At 42.2% G+C, this 16835-nt stretch overlaps 1 protein-coding gene across 26 annotated transcripts in view; it reads left to right on the forward strand.

Moving 5' to 3' along the window:
- The window catches only part of MTSS1 (MTSS I-BAR domain containing 1), a 175064-nt gene that overhangs the window by 35963 nt on the left and 122266 nt on the right, over window positions 1-16835 (forward strand). The gene's annotated exons all lie outside the window — the stretch shown is intronic.

The following is a 16835-nucleotide window of genomic DNA, read 5'->3' on the forward strand; positions in this document are numbered from 1 at the left end:
ATAGAATCCAGGTCTCCTGAATAAATATTTTAATTCTCCTAAACTGGTGTTTGACTTAATAAAAATGACGGTAAATTGTGTTCGCAGGACAGAATTCTTGAGCGTACAGCTGAATAGCATGGGAAATATTGAAAGAAGTGTCCTTCTTCTGTCAAAAAAACCCCCTTCAAAGTTAAACTTTGAACCAGCTGTAGAGATAGGTGCAGAAAAGAAATGTAATTTCCCCCCAAAACTTGTCCCTGTTTTTTGTTCGGCTCTATGGCAGTCTCCAATGACTGGAGAGCTTGTATAAATGATGACCTCACAAGAAGCATGGGAGTAAAAGGGGAGCTGATGAGGGGAAGGGAATTTAGTCACTATGAAACTATTTTTTTCATGAACAGCTGTTTAACTTCAGTGATATTAGAATAAAGGAAACCTTTGTTCAATTAAGGGCCAAAGGACTTACAATAAACATCTCTGTCCTTCCCCTGGTCCTCCCAAATAAAACCCAGGGATGATCAGACTTTCCACACATGATACTTGTAAGGTGTAAATCAAGCAGGAGAAAAAGCAATATTTAAATAAACCTTTCATGCTACCAGTACATACAATAAAGAAGCAATTTAAAATCCTTTGCAGGTAGTTTTTAAATTGCTTGAACACATATTTACATACAATCTGTGTTCTGTAATATCAATTCATGCATAACAGGTTTAAAACTATTATCTAACTTTTTAATATTAAATCCGCAGAATCTGGGGAAAAGAAAAGGAGTACTTGTGGCACCTTAGAGACTAACCAATTTATTTGAGCATAAGCTTTCGTGAGCTACAGCTCACTTCATCGGATGCATACTGTGGAAACTGCAGAAGACATTATATACACAGAGACCATGAAACAATACCTCATCCCATCCCACTCTCTTGCTGGTAATAGCTTATCTAAAGTGATCACTCTACTTACAATAAGAAAAGGAGTACTTGTGGCACCTTAGAGACTAACCAATTTATTTGAGCATGAGCTTTCGTGAGCTACAGCTCACTTCATCGTATGCATCCGATGAAGTGAGCTGTAGCTCACGAAAGCTTATGCTCAAATAAATTGGTTAGTCTCTAAGGTGCCACAAGTACTCCTTTTCTTTTTGTGAATACAGACTAACATGGCTGTTACTCTAGAATCTGGGAAGTACATAGTTGAAGACCGGTAGGGTTAGCCATGTTTTCTCGTCTCTGTCTCCTTGCGCATAGAGTGCAGTGTGAAGGTCACTGAGCTGCATACCGACCTTGAGAGTTCTGTGGTACTCGGTAGAAGGGCTCAGAATGGAATGAGACCTAAGTCTTGTCTTTTTTAGATGTTGTTTAATCTTAAATGCATAAATGCAAGAGATTTAAGGCTATTTTCTTATATTTTGTTGTTGTTTCTAGCTAGATTTGTGTGTGTGTGTTTTTCCTTAAGGTCAAGTCTGAAGCTAGCTCAGGATTCATGTAATCAAAATTAGTGCTGCCTTGTACTTCACACTGAGGGGAAATTTCCAGTTTGATAGATAAAATAATCACTATGGCAACCTACATGGCCACCTAGTCCACGGTGCTTTGCGCAATATGGTGTATAAATAGCCGATGATGTCTCTTTCCCTAAGTCGAAGCGTTTTTTTATGAAGCCGTCTGTCTTTTGTAAAGAGATTGAAATGCAGTTAGGAGATGGATTAGGCTGCTGCAGCGATTTGTATTCAGGCAGCAGAAATGAACAGATTTAATTGCAAGGGTTTCTTTAAAAAACAAAAAAACCCCAACAACCACCCACCACCACCAAACCAATGTTTGGGAGGGAGATGCAAATAAGAAAAGGGCACGTGTATAGTAAGGAAGAGCTTGACACCCCTTTTCTGATTAAAAATGCAAATCTATTCAGAAACATTGAGTCAGAAACCTTGTTGGGGGAGGTTGTGGGGTAGAGGAAGAGTGAGCATTAGGTATGCATTGCTATTTAATCAATAACAGCAGCTTTCTTTCTGACTTAGTATTTCTTAGCACTGTAGTATCTAAGGCCCTATGGACCGACCCCTATGTCCATATGGTGCCTTTTATTTGACGCTGTGTAGGTGTCTGCCCACGTGTTGTTCCTTGCAGGACTGGGAATGAAATGCCTGTTTTTGGAATTGGTCTTGAGTTACAAGTGTTAAAGGGATGGGATTGGAATTTTAAAACCTTCAAAAATCCAGTTTCTTGGGGAACTGTGAAGATGAGTGTAAACCACAAGCTGTTTAAGGATTATTTCATTTCACTAATTTACTGGCGGGAGAGAGTGAGAGAGAGAGAATGACTTTTAAAACAGTGGCGGCTGAGGTTTTAGTTGGTGGTTGCTTGTCAATATAGCCCATCTTCCTATGGTTGGAGATCCCCTTTCAGTCTGATTCAGTCATGATGTGATAAACTGGTCCTGTAGTCGGTGCATAACCATATTTCTGTAGTAACCACAACAAAAGAGCTTTTTTTTCCCCTCTGTGACTCTGTTGGTTAGCAACAGTTGCCAAAGAGATGTTTCCATTGTAGTTTACCAATATTTGTTCTATTTTAATCTATTCATCATTAGGCATCTATAGGAAAAACAAGTATAAGGTCATTAAGTTAGAGTTGAGTTGCTCATCCTTTACTTAAAGTACATAAGAAAGGTCATACTGGATCAGACCAAAGGTCCATCTAGCCCAGTATCCTGTCTTCTGACAGTGGCCAATGCCAGGTGCTCCAGAGGGAATGAACAGAACAGGTAATCATCAAGTGATCCATCCATTGTCGCCCATTCCCAGCTTCTGGAAAACAGTGGCTAGGGACACCATCCCTGCCCATCCTGGCTAATAGCCACTGATGGACCCATCCGCCATGAATTTATCTAGATAGGCTCATGCTGGTGGCCCTGGAGATGTTGCCCAAATAAAAGTACTGTATGCTTGCCCTACTGTACTGGCAGTGCTTGCCCAACTGCCTTTCCAAATCCCACCCGAAGCCTGCTGAGGCCACCTCTTGAGACAAAAGGCAGCTGATTCTCTATGTGCCAGTTCACTCCTTGGCCTCTCTGGGTATGTCTACACTGCAGATGAACACCTGTGGCTGGCCTGTACCAGGTGATTTGGGCTCTCAGGACTCTGGCTAAAGGGGCAGTTTAATTGCAATGTAGAGGTTTGGGCTTGGGCCACAGCCCAGACTCTAGGACCTTGAGAGGTGGGAGGGTCCCAAAGCCCAGGCTGTGGCCCTAGCCTGAACCTCTACACTGCAGTTAAACAGCCCCTTATCCCAAGCCCTGCGACCTCGAGTCAGCTGGCACCGGCCAGCCACGGCTGTCTTATTGCAGTGTAGACATATGCTCTGCTGAGATTCAGAATGACCACTGTGATGGTAGCTTTAGTGAACAGGGGAATGTGCCCATGAGAAGTCAGATTAACAATGTCAACTTGCTTCCTGCAACTCACATCACATCTCTGTGCTGGTAACTTCATGTAGCTGTGTATCAACCCAGGTAGGATTCAGACCACTGACACAGGAATATGTCCTGTTATCACTACTTTAAGCCATCAGCCCCCTTTTCATTCCTTTACATCAGTCCTGAGTGATGCAAAGCAGTGTATTTGTGGCACATTATAAAGATACATCCTTTGGACTGGAATACAGGTTTGTTCTTAGGTTTTCCCCTCAGACAAAATTCTGTTTCTGACAACATAGAGGATACAAGGAAAGGTGAGATTACAAGCCTTGGAAGTCTAGAATTGAGAATTGCACATCCAGGACAATGGAGCTCTGTTTAATCCTTGAACAAAAGACCCAGTGGCCTTTGCATTGTCTACCAGGCTTTCCCCCTTCTGTGATATACTGTCCGTCTCTCAGAAGGATGCTTGAGCTGCTGTTTCTGATGTTGTTTTAATTATTCCCTGGAGGCTAAACTCTGCCATGTCAATTCCTTTTATGCACCTTTCCTGCAGAGGTGTCAGCAATTTCAGGGTGTGTGTGTGTGCGCGCGCGCGCGCAAGCAAACTAGTTAGGGCTGTTCTCATTGCCAGGCAGTTTGCTTAGTGATATGATTCATCCCACATTTGTATACTTGCTGCTCAGGGGAAGGTTATACATTTGTATGGTAATAATGAGGTCTTGCTTAAAATAGATCGGCTTCCTGTATTTTCTTGTCCTTCTGTTTGCTTGTGAGCTGTTGGGTGTTGCTAGCTCAATTATTTGCCCCTGTTGCTATGTGCAAATGTCAGTTTGTTTTAAAATGAGGCATCTCCTGGAGCTAGAGCTTAGGCAGTTTTCTGGTCTTGTTTGGCCAATATTGGGGTAGAAATACCCTCTGTATGCAGAATTCTGAGCCCCTTATGAGGGGAGCCCTTTCGGTTGTCAGATTGTACTAGAAAACTAGTATCAACCTAGGACAAGTGACTTATTGTTCCGTGCCCCTCTCTCCCTCTCCATTCCCTTGCTTAATGAAGTCCAACCTGTAAAACTGCGTGAAAGTTAAATAGTGTGATCGTCCTGCTGTTTCAATTCAGTGTTAGAACCTCTCTTATCTTCTTTTCTAGGAAGAGTGGGTGTAAAAGGGCAAACTTCTGTAGTGAGTGATTTCCCCCTGCCACCCGTTCTGATTGTTTCATTTGGCGTTTAGCCAGGCAAGTTCTGGTTCAGAAATGACCCAATCTCAGTGAATGGTTGGCTTACACTCAGTTAAATCTCATTGCATTTGGCACTGTTTGATATCCTCTTGCTAGGTCTGATACATGGGAGGGAGCACGTTCCTTATTCTCATTAGGACCTTGGTGAAAAATGCTGCCATTTTGCAGCAGCGTCCCTAGCACAGGTTGCCGATAACCATGTGAAAAATAACAGGGAGTGGGGGAACATTCTGTTGTATTGCAGTGTAGCAGAATCATGGGATAATTGTATGGGGTGGGTCTGTTTGCTATGCCAGTGCTTACAATTACTATGCAACTCTGTCTTTCTGAAGCATTTACTGCTATGTAAAATTGAAATCTGCATTATCCCCCACTGTGAGCATCTGGGCCTAGGGACTGGTTACTATAGAAACTAATATCAAGGAGCTGGCTGGTGCTTTTCTTTGGAGTTGTATAAGAGCATATTTCACAGTTCCGTGCAATCCTGTGCAAATGTTTGATTATAACCAAGAAGATAGGGAATGTGGCTCTCCTTGCTGCAACTGAAGTGCATGCACCTCAAATGTGTATTGCGATCTGAAAATGGGCATTCTGTAGAATGCCAGCTTCAGAGGTGGACAGCGTGTAGGTTTCTGATGTTGCCAAAAGAGCCATAGATTTGAAGGATTGAAGAATACAGTGAGAATTGATGGCAGAATATTCTTATATTCTGGGCATCACTTCAGCCCATCTCAAAGTGAAATGTAAGGCTAAGAATGGGTGCTATTTCTCCACAGGATAAAAGCTGTCACAAAAGTATTTATCCCATACTGAGACTGAGCTGGAGTCTGTTTTGCTGGGCATAGTGAATAGCATTGTTAACAAAGTTCCATTTGCAGGGCCAGATTCGGCTTTCATTTACACCTGTGCAGTTTTAAGTTGCAATGGGGTTGCATAGCAGAATGAAAAGGGACAAGAACAAAGGTGACTTTCACAATCCTGGTTTTGTGGTACTGGTAGTCTGGAAAATATCCTGGTTCTTCTTGAACAATTATTGTGTTGTGGTCTGAGAGATGAAGATGGAATCCCATGATATTTTTGTATCTTTTTCAGAGTAGAACCCCATTTTCATGAGAAGGGGAATACAACATGGAAATAGTCTACTGCAGTAGAGTAACAATCCCTGAGCAGAGAATATTTCATACAGTCGGAAGAATGCCTCAAAGAAGTGGGCATACCCAATGCAGAATGGTACCTGGTCTGTGAACAGTTCCCCAGATATGTGGAATTAAAGTCAGCAGTCTTATTGCCAGCCAAATTTGTAGCATCAACAACATAGTCTGAGGTGTGAACGTGTATTCTAATATATAATTGAAAGTCAGTTGAACATATATGAGTATAAAAATATGGATAATCATTCTTTTTAGAATAAGATTTCATAAGAATGACCATCTAGCCAAAGGTCCATCTAGCCCAGTATCCTGTCTTCCGACAGTAGCCAATGCCAGGTGCCCCAGAGGGAACGAACAGAATAGGTAATCATCAAGTGATCCATTCTCTGTCACCCATTCCCATCTTCTGGCAAACAGAGGCTAGGCACACCATCCCTGCCCTTGCTGGCTAATAGCCATTGATGGACTTATCCTCCATGAACTTATCTATTCTTTTTTGAACCCTGTTATAGTCTTGGCCTTCACAACATCCTCTGGCAAGGAGTTCCACAGATTAACTGTGTATTGTGTGAAAAAATACTTCCTTTTGTGTTTTTGTTTAATTGACCTTGTTATCCATAACGTAACAAAATGTTAACCTGCCTGTTCACATGATGCTATTGGTTTAGTGCAGTCATGATTCTGAGTATTTTTGGACAACAGTGAAATGTTTCCAGGTAAGTTGTTACTACCTCCTTCTGAGAGGTGGCACTGTCGGAACTGAACAGTTTGTGTTGGTTGATATTGCTGAGACCCCTTTTTAATCAAGGGGTCAGTTCTGGGGCCGGTTTTGTTTAACATCTTCATTAATGATCTGGATGATGGGATGGATTGCACCTTCAGCAAGTTTGCAGATGACACTAAGTTGGGGGAAGAGGTAGATACACTGGAGGGTAGGGATAGGGTCCAGAGTGACCTAGACAAATTCGAGGATTGGGCCAAAAGAAATCTGATGAGGTTCAACAAGGACAAGTGCAGAGTCCTGCACTTAGGACGGAAGAATCCCATGCACTGCTACAGACTGGGGACCAACTGGCTAAGCGGCAGTTCTGCAGAAAAGGACTTGGGGATTACAGTGGACAAGAAGTTGGATATGAGTCAACAGTGTGCCCTTGTTGCCAAGAAGACTAAAGGCATATTGGGCTGCATTAGTAGGAGCATTGCCAGCAGATCGAGGGAAGTGATTATTCCCCTCTATTCAGCACTGGTCAGGCCACAGCTGGAGTATTGCGTCCAGTCTCTTCCAACCCTAATCTTCTGTGATTCTATGAATCTGCATGCCTCATAGTAGTGCAGAGATAGTCTCTTCTCTGCTTCCCAGCAAATGGATGCTAAGCCTAGTGCTGTAGTGAGGTTTCGTATTACTAAGACTTCATTATTTTTATATAGCATACTCTCCACAAGTCTAGTACATTATGAATTATTATAAATAAGTTAAAGCTAAAGAACATTTGATAAACAGGTGAATAAAGCACGTTATGGTGGATTATCACTGTTGAGAACCAGTGGTTCTCTGACTGTGGGGCCTCCCAAGGGAGGCACAGAAATGTGTGAAGGGGGTCTGTGTGAGATGTGTGCCTTTTTTTGGTAAGAGCTCTGGCTGTCAGCCCCAGGTGACTGGGACTTGTGCAGAAGGGCCATGCACACCCAAGAGGCAGGAATTAAGGGGACAGCGGGAGCCCTGCCCTCGGGCTCTCCTTTCCTCCCCCTCTGTTTCCTCACTGGGATGCAGCATAGGCTCGGGCTCTCCTTGCCCCCCCCCCCCCCCCCATCTCCCCCACCCTCAGTCCCTCACTTGGAGGCACAGGGCTCCAGCTGTCAGCTCCAGGGTGGCAGAAGCAGTGCAGAAGTGTGGGTGGCAATGGGGTGCTAATTCTGCTGTGAAAAGTGAAATATTGATGAATATCACTTTACCACCCTCACTTCTCTGCTGCTGCTGGCTCGGCACTGCCTTCAGAGCTGGGTGGCGGTATACGTACTTGTGTGTGTGTGGGGAAGGGGGGAGCGTAAACAATTAGAGACACAAAGAAGGGGGGCCCGATCAAATAAGTTTGAGAACCACTGTGCTAGACAAATAGTAGCTAAGTGGGCTTCAGACATGCTGGTTCAGAGGTAAAGAGTTCACATGTACTTCTGTGGCTGTGCAGCCAGGAGCCTGAGTGAGGAGTAAGAGCGATTAAACAAACGGCAGTTTAGCCTGCAGCTGGGGAAATGAAAGCTGTCTTTGAATAGATACCGTAATACTATGCCCGTTCCAGACCACTTGATAGAAGGGCACCATACAAGTTTGGGGTGGTTAATTGATAAAGCCTGTAATAGGGTGGCTTGCCCCAAAAGGCTGGAGGGCCTGGGTTTAACCAACCCTGATTACTAAAGAGGCACATCTGGGTTGGTTTAGGTACTTCCCTATAAAGGGCAGGAGGTAGCTACAGTTAAGGAGGAAACTGCAGGAAGTAAGAGAGATTTCTGCAGGAAACACCCTCATACCCAGGGGGTTTGGAAGCTAGAGCCATAAACCTGAGGCTTCAGTCAGTTAAGGTCTGGAAACGGCCTGCCAAAGCAGGAAAGGCCGCACGTAGGAAGGCCTAGAAGTAGGGTGAATTGGCTCCAGCAGAAACACCTGGAGCATGGGGTTTCCCTCCTGAGACTACAGACAGGAAAAGCCTGGGAGTGACCTGTCAAGAGAGTAAAACTGATTAATTGTATCTTGGAGCTTTGTTTATGTGAATAAACTCAGACTCCTGAGAAGGGGTGGTGAATAGACAAGAAAGGTCTGTGTGGAGTTTAAGAAGCTCCTGAAATGGGGGAAACTGAGGCAAACTGCCTGCAAAGCAACCCAGGGCCACAAGTGGGCACATGGGAGGCAGCCAGCTTGTGAGTGCAACATACTTTTCAAAATGGGAGGGAGGGAGAGTTTTTTAAATAAGCAGGGTGGTGCCAAAGACCTTTTTTTGTAAGTAAATGATGAAAGTGGAGAAGAAAAATGTACTGTAATACGACTTGAAATTTCATGCCCAGAATAAGTGAACAGTAACCTGCTCTGAAAATTGAGAGAAGAGTGGTGTTTCGAAGCAATTGTTGCCTGGTCGAAACAAAGCCTGCCTGTTCAAGCATGGTACTAGAGTACATAAACTTCCTTACAGTAGAACTTGAATGGGTGTGTGTTTTAAGAAAATGTATCTGCCTGTCCTGAGTGTTGCTGTGGGATGTTGGACAGAGCTGGCAGGAAGATCTAGCATTTCCTTTGCTTGTGGAAGGACTGATTACTTAAGGTTAAAGTAGGAAAACATGACTGCTTTTTTCACCTCAATAAGGTGGACTGTTTGATACAGTATTGCATTCAGATCAGAGTGCACTATCAAAAAACAAACCAGTGCTTCAAAACCTAATTTTTAATGCCACCTTTTGTATTGGAAATATTCAAGCCCGACTTTCAAAATAGGCCTCCGTTTTTATGTGCACAGTTTTGCAGATCCAGTAAACAATTCTACCCACAATTTTTTTGTTCCTGTCTAATTCATACTTTCCTCTAACTCCTGCTGAATTACTAAAGTCTTGGCAGATAGATTGCACTTGCCAAAATGGTAAGCCTGGCTTGCAAAATGGGTCCTACAGGTGTTCCTAGGTAGTGTAGCTTTATTGTTTAAAGAATGCCGCCAAACTTTAGGAACTCTGTTGTGGAAAATAAGGAAAGGAGGTGCTATTAGCATCATTCTTTACAATTATTTCCTCTAATGTTTCCCTTTTTAAAATGAAGTGCATTCCCCATGTAAAAAGCTTTCCCACGACCAATGGGAGTAAACATTAAATATTAAGGCTGTGGTTTTAAGTTGCATGGAAATGAAATGGGGCAAGTCAGTTCAGTTTACCTTTGATTCATTGCTTCCAGGAGCTGCAAAGAGAAAAGGTCGAAAGGACATGAGGAAAATGGGAATCTTTTCCTTAGCTGTTTCACATAAAGGCGTGCTGTGTGCCAGACAACAACCTAGCTAAGGAGATATGTTGAGTTTAGGTTTCAAGTGTGATCTGTGGGTAATTTTTTTTAAAAAATTGCATGCCAACAGTATCTGACTGTGGAACGTCCATTTATATAATCACAGTAATTTCTAGTTAAGGGTATTTCAGGTCTTTCTCAAAAGGGGAAACAGCCTAACAAAATGACTCAATGCTCTGCAAGCTAAGACTGTCTCTGGTTCCTCTTGGATAGCGGAGTGAACAGATCGGTTTAAACACTAGGCTGGGTGCCAGGAACTTCTAAATTCTAATCCCATCTTTGACATTTTTTTCTCTCTCTGACCTAGCTTATTAGAGTGGTTCCTCCTGACCTTAAAATCTATTAACTCTGGGCAAGTCACTTAGTTTATTTTCCTCCATCTGTTAAAAAGGCGAGTATTTTCTTTCTTGGTGTTGTGGATTAATTAATGAGATGGATAAAAGAGTTTTTTTTTTTTTTTAATAAACGCTCAGTGTCTTCCCCTCAGTCACCTGTAGGATGCAGTGGTTGATGTGTGTTGGACTGGGGATTTTTCCATCAATGCCCCATAAGGCTAACAACCATGCTCTGTTTTATCTTTAAAGCTCTCCCTACGTTCTTTTGCTTCATTTAAATTATTTGTAAATTTTACCACTCCTGAGAAAACAATGAGAACATATGATTTTCTGACATTTTTTGTGCATGAGGTGGGTGGTAAACACTGGTAATTGTTCCCCGTTTCTGGCCAGACTTCTCATGCCTGGTTCATGTACCTCTACTAAGCAAATGGTAAACCTCACATTTTATTCACAAAGGCTTTATGTGCTGTTTTCCATCCTTTATCTGCACCTGTGGGTATCTTTCTTGTTTTGGAAGCACAAACGTCCTATGGTAAGAAGCAGCATCGTCAATATATTTGCATTAAACTAATGACCCATAAATATACAATCTGCAAAATAGTCCGGTTGTTGGTCACGTTTGTGAAAAGCACGGTGTTTTGGACCCTGATTGCTCTAGCTCTGGATAATGGGGTTAGGGCTAGCCACAAATAAGTGCACCACGGTCTTGAGTTCTAACAAGCCCAGGTGTTATGCCTAGTAGAGCAGACCTTTCTGATCAATAGCCAAATCTATTTTGCAGTGTAAAGCAGGTATAAAACTAGACAACTTTGAAAGCCTTGTTAATGTTCCACTTCACTATCTTAGTTCCTTTCACTCCAGGTTTTTATTACAAGATACTAATGAAAACAATATGTTTAGACACTGAAACTTCCATGCAATAAATGTAAAGAACACTTCAGTTCTCTAATTTACGTCCTGTTTAGTACTCCCGTTTACTCTTTTAGATTTCATTTCAGCAACTAAAGACGTTATCTCTAATTAATGACATTTTTTTAAAAACCCAGTCTACAGGGAGTCTGGTTTCTTGGAATTTTTTTTGAGAAATCTCAAATTACTTTTAACTCGGCTGAAAACCTTTTAATGTTGTTTTTTATTTATAAGTTTTAGACCTGATCATGCTGACAGGAGAGTGGGAGTAGAATTGTTTTGGCAGGAACATAAGGGACTGCATCTCTAGTCTGAATGAAAGCTTTCTAGATGTGGCTTATCAATTAATTAGGCCTCTACTTTGGCAGGCTTCAGTGGGAGTGCTAAACAGTGATGGCATAAAGAAGGCCCAGTATGACATAAATATTAATGATTGTCAGTTAATTCCTATGTGACTCAGATGGGTAGATCTGGGATCAAAAGGATGTTGTCTTTTGACTTCATGGAATGTAGAATGCCTTTTGGGGCATTGCATTGTATATCAATCTGTAGTAACGTGGATGAACTCTTTGCGGTGCTAAGTGGGAAACATCCTTGTACATTTCCCAGTGATCAGCCCAGAGTGAGGAGACAGGTCTTGCTTTACTTGAGAGAGATCAAGATGCTTGGGTGGGACAGGGAATACCACGTGGACTAGGAAGGACAGGTGACTGCCATAATAGAACCTTCAATATGAAAAATATTGTTTCCCCTTTCTCTGAATCTTCATGCTCCATACCTTTGAAATAATCATCTTTTTTTTTAACTCCTCTTGCTTGTTTGAAAATGTAATACCCTCTATATTTTTTCTAGATTGATAGATTAAAAGGCCAGAAGGGACCCCTGCGATCATCTAGGCTGACCTCCTGAATCTCACAAGCCATAGAACTCCCCCAAAATAATTCTTAGAGCAGATCGTTTAGATGGAAAAACATCCAATCTTGATTTAAAAATAACCAGAGATGGGGAAGCCACTACATCCTTGGTAAATGGTTAATTACTCTCACGGTTAAGAAGGTACGCATTACTTCCAGTTTGAATTTGTCTAGCTTCAGCTTCCAGCCATTGGATTGTTATACTTTTCTCTGCTACACTGCAGAGCCCATTATCAAATATTTGTTCCCTGTGTAGAAACTGATACACTGTAATCAACTCACCCCTTAACCTTCTTTTTGTTAAGCTTAGACTCAAGGAGCTCAATCAATCACATGTTTTCTAATCCTTTAATCACTCTCATGGCTCTTCTCTGAACCCTCTCCAATTTACCAGCATCCTTCTTGAATTATGGACACCATTGAAATGTGGACACAATATTCCAGCAGCACCAGAAAGGTGCTGGCAGTTCCTCTGTCTGGTGTACATCAGACCTAATGGCTTGTAAAATGCCTAAGAACAGTGCCTATTTTGCAGAGTGGTTTGTAACAACACAGGTAGCCCTGCTGTACTTTGGCCAGGGCTTGTTCTGTAGGGAGTTCCTCTTTGCTGACGAATGCACTCTTGTAGCGCATACCGTTGAAGACATGCAGCATCAAATCGACTTCTTTTCTGGATCAACAAAGTGATTTGGACTCTGTCAGCCTCAAGAAAACTGAAGTGCTTTACCAGTCTGCTCTAGGAAAAATGTATTCTGCCCCTGAAATCGCAGTTAATGGCACTCTGCTTACTGTGGTAGAATAATTTTGCTATCTTGGCAGCACTTGATCTAATAATGCCATGATCGACAACAGAATCACGCAGCGCATATCACAAGCCAGTACTGCCTATGGTCCTCTTTGTCACCACCTGTGGAATGTGAGAGGCGTTCGACTTCACACCAAGATTAAGGTCGGTTGTCACAGGCGACCTGTGCCTGTCGATAGTGGGGGGAGGTGGATAGAGTGAGGGCAGCTGGTTTCAGCAGTGTTTATTGAGCACGCTCAGTCTAAGGCAAGTAGCAAATCTGGGGGGCAAGTGACCCTGCATGCACCCCTCCACATGTGTGGTCTCTGTCTGTTGTGCAATTATGTTAAGCACTTCTCTCTCTTGCTGTGAAACATGGACACTGCAGCAGGCACTTGGAGCAACAGGAATGTTTTCATATGCACTGTCTGTGTCTCATCTGTAAAGTCAAGTGGTCAGACAGGATACCAAACATCGAAGTCCTGGACCGATGCTGCATGACTAGCATTGAATCCCTAGTCATACAGGTGCAATTTTCCTGAGCTGTTCACCTTGTACTATGGGTGATACGTTTCAGAGTAGCAGCCGTGTTAGTCTGTATTCACAAAAAGAAAAGGAGGACTTGTGGCACCTTAGAGACTAACCAATTTATTTGAGCATAAGCTTTCGTGAGCTACAGCTCACTTCATCGGATGCATTCAGTGGACTGGATATGAGTGATATGTGACTCCCAAAAGCCATATTTTATGGGCAGTTGAAAATGGGAGCACATACCTTGGGAAGCCAATGAAATATAAGGACACTCTCAAAGATCAACTAAAAGCTGACAAAGTCGACCCGAACACATGGGAAGCTGCTGCTGCTGATAGATCAGGATGGCGGCAGGCCTGTTGGTCTGCAGTTGAAGCCATCAAGAATAGCAGAACAGAAAATGCCAAAGAGAAGTGTGAGTGAAGAAAGCGGGCTGTGGTAAAAATGAGGCCACGTCTGCCTGACCTGCAGATGCATCCATCTGTGTGGATCCCTCGCTGGTTTACTTACGTACAATAAGATGCACTGAAACTGATTCTCCTACTTATCGGAGACCTCAGAGGTCCGTTGTACTTTGGCCAGTAAAACATTAAAGCCATGCTCTGGATAAGAGTTTTCCTGTAGCAACGATGGAGACCAATAAGAGGCTAGAACAGATGTAGAGACGCTGCGTTTAGATTTGAGACACGGTTGCCCGTAATGATGATAATTATGACAGTTTAGAGTGCTTTGGGGTATATTTACTTGGTAGGATTGTCACCCAAGCAGCTTTTTGAAATGCTATAACAGGGAACTACCTTTGAACCTCAATATGCTCTTCTACCCCTCTTCCTACCATTTACACTGCAGGAAGGGGCTGGACAATAGGGAGGCTTGTTTGCTTCTATGCAAGCACAGCTATCTCTGAGTAACAGTCCCATTTTCAAAACCTGTACGTTGCGGCTTTAAAGCTGGAATAACTAAAGATGGGTCAAAATGTATTCTGTGCTATATTTTAAGCTGTAAGCCTGGAAGATTTATTTTTAATTTGATAATGTGGGTGAAGAAAGAATTATCTTAATTTTTTATTAGCTCATTTAGGAGCCCTGGGTTGTACGGAGTGTAGTGTCCTGCAACTTGGAATTACCCTGAAATATTGCCGACTAATTGCCACATTTTTGCTTTAGATGAAAACAAATTGTCCAACAGCTTATAATATGTGGTTTCAAATTGTATCCCAGAAAACTTTAATTGGATACGTTCACCATATGTGGATAAAATTGCCTCTCACTTCATAATTTGTCGAGCACTTCTATGCAGACTGACAGATTGGGGTGAGAATATATATAAAAATACCTTTTGAAATAATATTTTAAAGATTATTTTCTTCTGGTATATATTTAAGCAGCTGGGCCATTTCTCCAAATTAGACCCCCATCGTAGAGTAACTATGCCCTTGGTTTTCTAAACAGTAACACCTTTTAATAGCTAGGTCCCTGGTTTATGTTCTCTGGCAGTATGGTTTGTATGTTCGTCTAATCACGTTGAGGACCATGAACCTTGCACTATTGTAGAACACACACATATTGCCCCCTCCCCCTATGGTTTTGTGGCACTTGGTTTGGAAAGGGGGTAAATTAGCTATGCTGGACTCTTTCAGTCAAATCTTGCACTTTACAAGATGGAAGGTATTGGCAAGGTAGTTTAGTAGATCTTACTTTGCATTACTTGTCCTTAATCCAGTAGAAAATCCCTGGCCAAACAAGGTATGCAAAGTTTGTGGATCCTTGTTCTGTAGGAGGGTGGTCTATTTGGAGGAAAGACTGATCTGTATGGAAGAATTTGGAACACTTTTTTTCCTCCATGGACAAGGTTGGGGAGCTAAATAAGAAGTCAGAAAGCTTGTGAATGAGTCCCCTCTTCCACAGTGCATGTTGAATCCTCCTTTCTTGTCCAGTAAATAGCAGTTACCCTAACTACAGTCGGGTACCTCCTACACTGTGGCTGGTTGGAGAGAGGAGCAGACTAACAGGGTTGGCGGTCTGTCTTCTAAAATTGTGAGGGTTATTTTTTTTGAAATGCTTTGAGGTGTGGTTTAAGAAAGGATGATTAATCGTGGTCTTGTGCATTACTGCTCTTTTCTGGCATGTGGGTCTTTCCAGTAGTTTGCCAATCAATACAGGGGAGGTAGAGGATAGATGAAAGGGAGCAGTCAACTAGGGAGAAGCACCCAACAAAATCTGTCCGTAGCCATTCCAAAGTTCTTCCCTTGCTGAGGGACAGACAGTTGGCCTTTGGGAGAATACTAGCTGGACTGTCACTGAACATATGGCAGTGAGGTCAAGCAAAGTTAGAGAATGCTCTTTCTCCAGAGAATGGACACTTGGGGAATACCTGATCAAGTCTTCTCTGATTGTCCCCTCAGAATCGCAGTAATGGCAGAGGTAGCAAAAGACCTGTGAGAGGATGATTTCAGTTGGTGGAGCCCTACCTCTATGTAAACATACATGGAGGCTCAGTTTGGCTCTGACTCCACAAATATTACTTACTTTAATATAACTGTAAAACAAGCAGCAACAGATTTATGAAACAGTATTTTGTATATAGTCACATCTATAATTAGAGAGGATTAGAGTACATATACAAATGTTGCTGCTTGTTTTACTGCATTTACTTATCTACATTTGGTGTGTGTAAATTTACATAAAAGATGTAGTTATGAAAACCTAGGTTACATCTAAGTGTTCTTGTAACGGGATGAGGAGGACAGAAAATATTTTTGCTTCTTGAACTGCAGTTGTGATAGTGGGGGCTAATAGCTATTCTAGTATATTTGTATATATTTTTTGTAAGCACTCCTACTTTTCTGATGGCAAAACCTTTTGATGCCCAGTTTATCTCTGCACGCTCAGCATCATTTGAAAAACTGATTTAACGTTACCTCAGTTTCGTCATCTCACACGAGCGAGATGCTTGGATGAAAGGGATTATACCCATAGAAATTAAAGGTCATCTAAATCTTGGGGCAGTTATTTCTGCATTGTACACTGTGGGGTACATTTGTGTACCAGTGACCTACTTGCTTTTCATTTGTAGGTCTGAAGGTTTTTTAAATTTAACAGTAATTTTATTTGGAGTAAGCTAATGTGAAACACAACTCTTTACATTTCTCTTGTAAGCCTTTAATGTAACATGCATCTTTGATTAGTAGTTCAGACAAGCTCCATCCTGATTATAAAATATAATGGGCCTGTTTGTAGACCTCCAGCACAGATTTAAAGGAAGGGCACTATAACTGAAGCTTCTGGCTGATTGCAAAAGTTTTTGTTTAGTGTCTAATTCTGAAAGTCCTAGGTAGCCTAGCACTGTGTTTTTGTTTGTGTTACATTGCGGGATACATTGCGGGAACCAGGGGTAATCCCCAATAGTTTTTAAGAGACAACAGTAGGGGAAAAATACATTTTAAAGCAAAGTTGCAATTTTGGAACTGTATGAGACGTTAGAGCGCTCTCCCTGTTAAAACTCACTCTTCATTAGAGACAAAGCAGGACTTCAATATA

The sequence above is a fragment of the Chelonia mydas genome, chromosome 2 (assembly GCF_015237465.2).
Source record: "Chelonia mydas isolate rCheMyd1 chromosome 2, rCheMyd1.pri.v2, whole genome shotgun sequence".
NCBI lineage: Eukaryota > Metazoa > Chordata > Testudines > Cheloniidae > Chelonia > Chelonia mydas.